Below are 9,899 nucleotides of genomic sequence, written 5' to 3'. Positions count from 1 at the left end.
CCTTCGTCTGTGGTCGTGGATTAGGACCCAATCCCCAGGAGAGATGTGATGCAGGAACCCCTCCTTAGCCTCAGGAAATGGCGGTCCTCACTCTGTTGGAGACATCTGTTAACATCCTCCGCCACCCCTGTTTTGAAACATGATCTGGCCCGTGGGCTAGTTTGAAAGCATAATGAAAACATGAACGAGGTAGTACAGGTTTGTCATTAGGCCCTAGATACAGGTTAGTTTGGTGGTGGAAATGTGCACTTAGTCCTTCATTTCTTTTTCTCCGCAGGTGGAGCAGATGCTTGTAGGTCAGAAATGTAGGCTCTTGAACTGAACCCGGTCCATCCCTGTACTGCTCCACGTAGGGTCGGCCCGGGTCGTGCTGCTGGAGGGCTCACCTCGGCGCTCCCCCAGTACAGGCTGATGAAGTGCTCCATCTGTGGATCCACAGATGAGAGAGACAAACAGAGACAAAACAGAGCAAAAGAGAGTCCTCTGGTCTGGTCTCCCTGTTCCCTTCTTTGGTCAGGAACGGTTATTCAACAGTCTGTAGGAGATACTCAGAAACATGGTTAAGCGCAAGCTCCTGCTTTGGGGAAAAAATTTTGTTATTCTGTCAGGAAAACTTAAACAGGGTGACTGTTCAAGTGTCATTTAGAGCCAGTCTGCAGTAGCCTACAGTGACATCAGGGGCAGTGTTAGAATGACTTCAACACGCTTAGTCCCCAGTCATGATCAAGGCAATTGGATTTGGCTCTAGCAGTTCTCTTGCGATTTTATGAAAATAAAATACGCTATATTCTCGTCTCAACAAAACAACACCCCCTAAGGGTGAAAGCAAAAATTTCCTGAAGTCAGGATAAAAATAGAGATGGGGCAAAGAAAATGACACTAAAATGAACTGGCTTCATTTACAATTAACTAATCAAAAACGCCATCAAGCTTCATTTGTATAGCTAAAATTTGTATATCTAAAACCTCCCTCTTCTGCATTTGAGGACAGAGTATTTGGGCCCTGCTCCTGTTTCATACTTATCTGTCGCTCACAGTGAGTTGGTGACATGGCGTTGGTCTGCATCTCACGAAACCCAGATCGCCCATCTGTAGGGAAACAGGCCAGTAACCTCCGGTGTCCTGTGCCCGTCTCCTGGTTCGGCATTCACCCATCACTCCCGGAACGACAGTTGTCTGTAAAAAACCACTCAGAAAAAACACTCAGGCCCGATGAATGTGCCTCAAACTATAAACATGAGATATTTAACATAACCATTTAAAAAATATAATTGGGTTATGAGATGCTGCATTCAGATTAAGACACTAGCAACCCTTATCTATTCCCCCCACTATTATGCACAACCCTTATGTCTTAAGCTACATATCAGAAAGAGAGACAAAACAAACAACAGTTAAAACAGACCAACAGCAGGTTCCAATGTCCCCAGGAAGGCATGATCCCATGATCCAGGCTCCTCAAAGACCTGCCGCCCAGGGTCCATAGCACCTGAAAATTAAGACTCAAAACACAGACTGGGTTCAATAGCAGAGGAGAAGGCCTAATGCCAGCTCCTCAAAAAACACATTATCATTATATGAATGAAAAATTCATACAGTAGAAATGCATAAAACGAACAGCTTATGGCCATTCATTGACTATTGAAACAAAACTCCTGAATCAAACACCTATTCAACCCTGTCAGACTTTTGAGTTCCCTCTACATCTATTTTATCCTGTTTATTTACCCATATTTTAAAACTCTCTATCTTGGCTAGTTAAAATCTCGCTTATGGGTTGTTCAAGGGAACTCCAGCAGGTGGCGCTCGACCCCAAATCGGAGGCTCTTCCTTTTCATTCAGCTTGCGGTAACTGTGACACCGTTCAATCCAGTGGCCATACTGACCACAATGGAAGCATGAATCATCTCTATCTTCACTTCGATTATACCTTTTTCCTCGCCTAACCCTACCAGAACGCTTCCTATTGTTTCTCTGTCGCCACTGTGGTCGTTGTTGGTTCCACCTCGCACCAGCAGTCTGATTGTCCAGCTGTTGTAACTGAGCAGCTTGTAATCTGGCTGCACCTAGCTTCATTTCTTTCAACTCCCTCTCTTCAATGTGATCACGAAGACGCTCCGCATAGCGGAAATGATTAACAACTTCTTCGAGAGAAGTCGATTCCCAGGTGTGGCACATCAACCTAACTTGGTCGGACAAAGAGGAGAGAGAGTTATTCATCAATTGTTGTTTCAAAATCTTTTTATAATCGGCGTTCGCTTTGTCCATGCCACTGTGTGCTGCGAAAACTGATTCTAGTCGTTCCCAAAATATCTCGAACTGTTGATCGGAATTTTGTTTGCAATATGTGATACGGTCCCAATCCATCTTTTTAGGGAATCGAGTTTTGATTCTGTTCAACAGCGCAGTGTTTTGGTCAGAAAAATCGGCATGATTAAAAGGCAATGCAATGTCAAACGGATGTTTCACATCCACCCATTTTAGCCCAAGGCACTGTCTCATGATCATGGCGATTTCCTCTGCGTGAGGCTCATACATACGAACTAAACTGTTAAAAAGATTTTCAAACTCGTCAATGTCTTTGGTTGGATCGGGCAAGGTTTTAGCTATTTCACGTAGTTCATCAGAGCGCCAGGGTCTGTAAACCGTAATCTCTGGAGTCCAGGCCGCATAACCAGCTGCATAATTTATTTGTGAAGGGCGAGGAACAGGGTTTGGGCAGCGTATCAGAGGCGCGTGTATTTGCGGTCCCTCCAGACTATCTCTAGCCATTTGCAGTTGTTCCAAATTAACCTTAGCCTCAGATATAGCTCTAGCCAAATCTTCCTTATACCTCGTAGAAAGGGGCGAAATGAGAGAAGGGGCGTGGCTAATGGCGGGAGCATGAAAAGGGGAAAGAACAGCCTGGTTGGGTGTGAGCACGGAGCAACGAGTCGAGGGGGGATCTAATTTTAAATCAGAGTTATTCTGCTGGGGAAATGGCGGAGAGACTGTTTGCTGAATCTCCTTATCTTTCCTTCCTGACCCAAAAACCCGCTCTCGTGCTACTCTCTCCCAAATCTTAAAAACAGACCAGTCTACAGAATTAACAGGCTTTTCCCTTAACCTAGACATCTCAACCACCTGTAGCTGAGCCCGAATCTTAGCTAAAAATTTAACACTAAATGTCAGATATGGATGTAAGAAATCGAAAATGCTTTAGCACATAACGAAAATCTGCCAACGAACGCTCGCAGAATAATGCTTCAGCGCAACAATCTCCTCAGGCTAGCAGTAGAATCCTGTGACCTCCTCTAGCCCTATGTTATTAGCCGGGGTTACAGGGACACCTAGTGGTGATCCCAAAATGTTGCATGTATGACCCGGATGTGGTCTTTGGTTGTGCGCGGGGAAATTTAAAGAAACAAATCCCAAATAATCATGACGCAGCCTAAAAACCCCAAAACAGCAACGAAAAGAAACCTTATGGTTAACTCACGGCGGGAAAGAATACAATTTCGAAGAAACAAACATTAAGACACATTAAAATTCGCTTAGTACTCACCCAGTCAGGAATCTCTTTGTTCTCCCTCTGGCTCAAGGCGGATCACCGGGAGTTGTTTTCCTTATCTCCTAGGCAACCAGCTAGCTAGCCTACTGGGAATCTAGCAGAAATGTAACAGTCTAAAAAGGGTACAAAACAATACTTTACCTGGATCCATGGCGCGCGTAACAAACATACAATCAAGAGCCGAGGCTCAAAAATGCAATCAAAAATCCCACTGAGCCGGCGAAAAATAGCGCTTAGACAAACATAAAGACAACACAACCCCGTTCGGGGACAAAAAACAGACACTCCGGAGGTTAGCTGGTAATCGCACTCACTGCGAACTTCAACCCATTTGGAAATCGCACTCACTGCGAACTTCAACTCATTTGGAAATCGCACTCACTGCGAACTTCAACTCATTTGGAAATCGCACTCACTGCGAACTTCAACCCTGTGGGAATCGCACTATCTGCGAACTTCACTCTGTGGAAATCGCACTATCTGCGAACTTCAACCCAAAACGTTATCCTAGAAGTGCACTCTCACTTCTTAACTACAGCCGAGCCGACAAACAATCTAAACTGTAGTCTACATCAACTGTAAGGGAGCGAGTCCCAAACCCAAAATTGCACCTCTTCTGAAGAGAACCCCCGGTAGCCTAAACAAGGACGAAGTCAAAACGACAATACGATATAAATATGTATATTGCTGTCCACATCTCCTTGGATAGTTACTTACTTAATACCCACGCTGGGGTTTCCTGTTTTCAACCAATCCAGACCAACACAACTGAACCAAATCAAGGCAAATACAACTCAGAACCACAAGAGGGTTCGTTTAAACGTACCTGTGAGCCTCAGGAATCCAGTGGCAGAACTGAGGAAATAATCTCGGCTAGCGCTCTGGCGCAAGAGAGAAAATTGATTTTCCAAGCCCATATGGACCGACACGTCTGTCGATCAGTCCTATCCACTGGAATCCCGGCAACACGCAGGTAGTCCTCCCAGATCATCCGCGTCGCCAAAACTGTGATCGTATTTTAGACTTGTCTAGTCCAAAGATTTACCAAGATACGTTCAAAAGGTTGAGTCTGGTTTATTGAATGAAATCAAATACTTGCGCAAGGACTTCCTGAACAACGCAAACAAAGGTGGTTTGTCAGAGAAGTGAAGTCAGTCACTTCTGGCCTGGCTTATATTCATTCAGAACACAGGTAAGTCTTTCTAGGATTTCATTGGCTGAGTTGTCTATGCGTCATCGTGAGGGGACGGATATCACACAGTGAAAGGAAGGAATGTGGGATGAAACTCGCTTTGAATAGAGACAAAGGTCTGAGTCAGGGCAGGAAGGTGGCCTTTCTGACTTGGACAAAAGAGCGAGGCAGAGCTATGCAGAGTGTGTTTACAATATCAAAAGGGGGGAGAGTTGGTGTTTTACATTAGACTGAAACTGGGGTTTTGCAGGGGACTTGGGGGGAGGTGATAAATTACAAAGACAAAGGCTAAGGTGTTTGGATGTAAATTCCTGGACAGTTGATAGCTAGTGTGGTGCCATCTGAGGAGTGACTCTGTAGACCTATGACGGCGTAGCTTGATGTCTCCTATGGTGTTGCTTTTGACGATGGTTATATCACTTGTTTGTTTGGCAATCTATATTTAGCTTCTATTGGTGTTTACCCTGCATTGTTTACCACATCTTGTCCTGTGTATTTATGAATCAGCTTACTCTTCATGTTCATTCATTCATTCATGTTTTCTCCATGTAAAACACTTAAAAAAACACAAAAAGCTAGATAATCTGTTTTCTCATGCATGTCCTCGTCAAATGTGTCTATCTTTGTCCATGATCTGTTTAACAAAATAATACAAGCTTTCTAAAAGGGAATGTTCTCTTCCCTACTAACATTGTCTCGTCTCTAGTCTCGTCTTACTAACACCCCACTCGTGGGCTGTACCTTGACGTGGTGAGTGGGCTTCCAACTAAACAGGTCTTGCTTCTCTATACAAAATGTCTACTCCTGGACTATTCTGAATCCACAACATGCTGTGTTATTCAGTTTTCAGTTTCTATGTGTTTTCAGATGTTGTGTAATGCTGTTACTAATGATGTGATTGGATATTTTGTTTGTAAATATTGGTTTACAATGCAAATGTATGGTTTTTTACAATACAAATTTTCAAAGCCCGTTTTCTCAAAATGAGTTATTTCTCATCTTAGGGAAATCAAAACCACCACTTGAGTAGCACCTACATGCACCTAACTTTCCAGTTTTGTTCCAATCCATATTCTGAGAGTTTGTCCAAGGGGGATTTTAAAAATTTAATTCATAGCCTGATTTATATAACAGTTTATCCCTAAAACATGGCGAAAATTGGTCTTTTAATGAGTGTTGACAGTATTTTCTGATTTCTGAAGAGAAGAAAAGAGATATCAAAAATCCCCCTTGGACAAAGTTTGAATAGGGATATGTGAACAAAATGAAACAAGAATTTTGAATCTGGCTTGAACCAGTTAAAAAAAATGATTTCCTGAAATTATGCAAATTAGTGCATATTTAGCGCATATAATGCCTAATTTGCATATTTATCCATAAGATTTCAGAAAACTTGTAATACAAAAAAGATGCTCCTTAATGTACCTAACAAACTTGGGGAGTTTGATGGTGATACCTATTAAGGATTTTTTTTTTCCTATTCACCTGGGGTGTCTCCCCTTAAGGTGGGAAAATGGCAAAGTCCAGCCTCGGCCGGAAAAATGGCAGAGTCCAAACCCGGCTGAAAAAATGACAAAGTCCAGCTTCGGCTGAGAAATTGACAAAGTGAAGAAATTCAATGAAGCGGGAGTAACTATGACTCTCTTAAGGTGGGAAAATGGCAAAGTCCAGCCTCGGCCGGAAAAATGGCAGAGTCCAAACCCGGCTGAAAAAATGACAAAGTCCAGCATCGGCTGAGAAATTGACAAAGTGAAGAAATTCAATGAAGCGGGAGTAACTATGACTCTCTTAAGGTGGGAAAATGGCAAAGTCCAGCCTCGGCCGGAAAAATGGCAGAGTCCAAGCCCGGCTGAAAAAATGACAAAGTCCAGCTTCGGCTGAGAATTTGACAAAGTGAAGAAATTCAATGAAGCGGGAGTAACTATGACTCTCTTAAGGTACGAAAATGGCAAAGTCCAGCCTCTTTAAGTTATCGGGATGACCAGGGCCACAAAGTTCCATGTGGAGAAAATGACAAAGTCCAGCCTCGGCCGGAAAAATGGCAGAGTCCAAACTGGGCTGAAAAAATGACAAAGTCCAGCTTTGGCTGAAAAATTGACAAAGTCCCCGGTGGAGGGGACCCACAGAATGACATATGGGAGGAAGCCTCGGCCGGAATAATGGCAGAGTCCAAACTGGGCTGAAAAAATGACAAAGTCCAGCTTTGGCTGAAAAATTGACAAAGTCCCCGGTGGAGGGGACCCACAGAACGACATATGGGAGGAACCGCACCACCGAAAATAAAGCACTGCTTTAAATCCCCATAGGCGGGGGAGAATCGGCTCCCCGGGAGCTCACCCGGGAATCCCGGGCGGCCTCTCCCCGGGATTTTTTTGGGCTCCGGGTAAATCTGAGAAGGGGTCTGTACTATTTCGAACACGTATCGGCGGGTTATAAATTGGGCAGAGTCTCAATGACTGGGTTCCAATGGGGGAATGGAAGAGGAGGCCGAGGGGCTGCGTCCTCAACCCCGAGATGGAGCCCCGGCTCGGGAACGGAGCCGGGGAGGAAAGATGGAGAAGTCAGATCCGTACGAGAAGTAGGAGGGAGAGCGGTTCGGTCACGGTCCGATAGGCATTCGTCTCCTTCCTAGGGAGGGCCGTCTGGAAGGTCTTATCCTCTGGCCGGTTCCTCTCGACAGCGGGAGCGCCTCCGGGCCTGTCTGCGCGACGGGGGAGCGTTCCTCCGCCGCCGACCACGGCCGCATTCTCAGAGCGAGGCCGAGTCGACCCGTCTGAGCCAGTGGTGCTTAAACCTTAACCCCCCGTAGCACTGCGGGGGGAAAGGCAGCGGCACCGCTTCCCCCGGCCGTTCAGCCCGAAAGATGGTAGTCTGTGGGAGGGGCAGCTGTCCCCTGTCCCTCTCAGGCCCGAACGATGGATCACTCGGCGGGGCAACTGTCCCCTTTACGCACGGAGCTTGGGGAGCGGTCCCCTTTAACGCAATCCCCCTCACACACTCACTCTCGCCCACGGTCCGATAAGCATTCGTCTCCTGCCTAGGGAGGGCCGTCTGGAAGGTCTTATCCTCTGGCCGGTTCCTCTCGACAGCGGGAGCGCCTCCGGGCCTGTCTGCGCGACGGGGGAGCGTTCCTCCGCTGACCACGGCCGCATTCTCAGAGCGAGGCCCAGTCGACCCGTCTGACCAAGTTGTAATACATGGCGGCCGGCTAGTGGGAGCGCAGGACCATCGGGGGCTCATGGCCCCCGGCGACTCGCCTCCTGCCCGTCGCCAAAACACCTTTTTCTCAAAACCTCCCGGTTCCCCCGGTTCGTCCATTGGAAAGATGGAGAAGTCAGATCCGTACGAGAAGTACGATGGAGAGCGGTTCGGTCACGGTGGTGCTTAAACCTTAACCCCCCGTAGTGCTGCGGGGGGAAAGGCAGCGGCACCGCTTCCCCCGGCCGGTCAGCCCGAAAGATGGAGCCCGAAAGATGGTAGTCTGTGGGAGGGGGCAGCGGTCCCCCGTCCCTCTCAGGCCCGAACGATGGATCACTCGGCGGGGGAGCGCTCCCCCGTCAATACCCAGTCCCACATACGCTTGTTAGCAGTCGGCCGGCAGGGCGATACCCAGGGAGTGAGAACATCCAAGGAAGGCAGCAGTCTGCAGGGGGTGGCAGGCTCTGAAGCATGGTTAAACGGCACAGAGAGGGGAGCTTAACCCCCGTCAACACACGCGCATATGTGCTTGTCGGCAGGTAGGGCGATACCCAGGGAGTGAGAACATCCAAGGAAGGCAGCAGTCTGCAGGGGGTGGCAGGCTCTGAAGCATGGTTAAACGGCAGAGAGGGGAGCGTAACCCCCGTCAACACACGCGCATAAGCGCTTGTCGGCAGGTAGGGCGATACCCAGGGAGTGAGAGAGGGATCACTCCAAAGAAGGAACAAGACTGGGCAGTAAGAGTTGGTCGGTAGGGCGATCCCAGTGGCGGCTCCCAGGAAGGGGTGGTTCGGTCACGGTGGCGAGGTGGTGCTTAAACCTTAACCCCCCGTAGCGCTGCGGGGGGAAAGGCAGCGGCACCGCTTCCCCCGCCCGGCCCCCTTTGCCCCGGATGACCGCCCGGGGGGGGGGGGAGGAAGGGAGGCGGCCGCCCTTCCTCCCCCTTTCCCGGCCACATTTATACAGGATTACCAGGGCCACGGTGCTGCATGCAGGGCCAAAACCTAAGTCCCACTTTTACTGTACTAATGTTAAGGATTACCAGGGCCATATAGTTCTGGGGGCCGACGGTCTGGAGGTCTAGTGCCCGGAGGAGAGTGCTTAAGGGTGGGTGAACGGGTTCGAGCGGTGCGCGAGGTTACTGGAGGTCCGGTGCCCGGAGCAGAGGTGCTGTGTGTTAACCTGGAGCCCTGGTCCCCTGAGAGGGGTAGGGCCCCTCTGTCCTTCCCCCCAGCCCTGGTCCCCTGAGAGGGGTGGGGCCCCTCTGTCCTTCCCCCCAGCCCTGGTCCCCTGAGAGGGGTGGGGCCCCTCTGTCCTCCCCCCCAGCCCTGGTCCCCTGAGAGGGGTGGGGCCCCTCTGTCCTTCCCCCCAGCCCTGGTCCCCTGAGAGGGGTGGGGCCCCTCTGTCCTCCCCCCCAGCCCTGGTCCCCTGAGAGGGGTGGGGCCCCTCTGTCCTCCCCCCCCAGCCCTGGTCCCCTGAGAGGGGTGGGGCCCCTCTGTCCTCCCCCCCAGCCCTGGTCCCCTGAGAGGGGTGGGGCCCCTCTGTCCTCCCCCCCCCAGCCCTGGTCCCCTGAGAGGGGTGGGGCCCCTCTGTCCTTCCCCCCAGCCCTGGTCCCCTGAGAGGGGTGGGGCCCCTCTGTCCTCCCCCCCCAGCCCTGGTCCCCTGAGAGGGGTGGGGCCCCTCTGTCCTCCCCCCCCAGCCCTGGTCCCCTGAGAGGGGTGGGGCCCCTCTGTCCTCCCCCCCAGCCCTGGTCCCCTGAGAGGGGTGGGGCCCCTCTGTCCTCCCCCCCAGCCCTGGTCCCCAAAGTCGGGTAGAGCCCCTGTGCGGTCCCCCCTGGAACCATCGGCCCCAAAAGCAGGTTAAAGCCTCTTACATCTGAGAGCGATCCTCAGTAGGCATTTTTCAGAGAATTTAAAATAAAATAAAAAAAAACCTAACCAAAAAGCACCCCATTGACAA

The sequence above is a fragment of the Borostomias antarcticus genome (assembly GCF_949987555.1).
Source record: "Borostomias antarcticus genome assembly, contig: scaffold_53, whole genome shotgun sequence".
Classification (NCBI taxonomy): Eukaryota; Metazoa; Chordata; class Actinopteri; order Stomiiformes; family Stomiidae; genus Borostomias; species Borostomias antarcticus.
Note: the sequence above shows the minus strand (reverse complement) of the source record.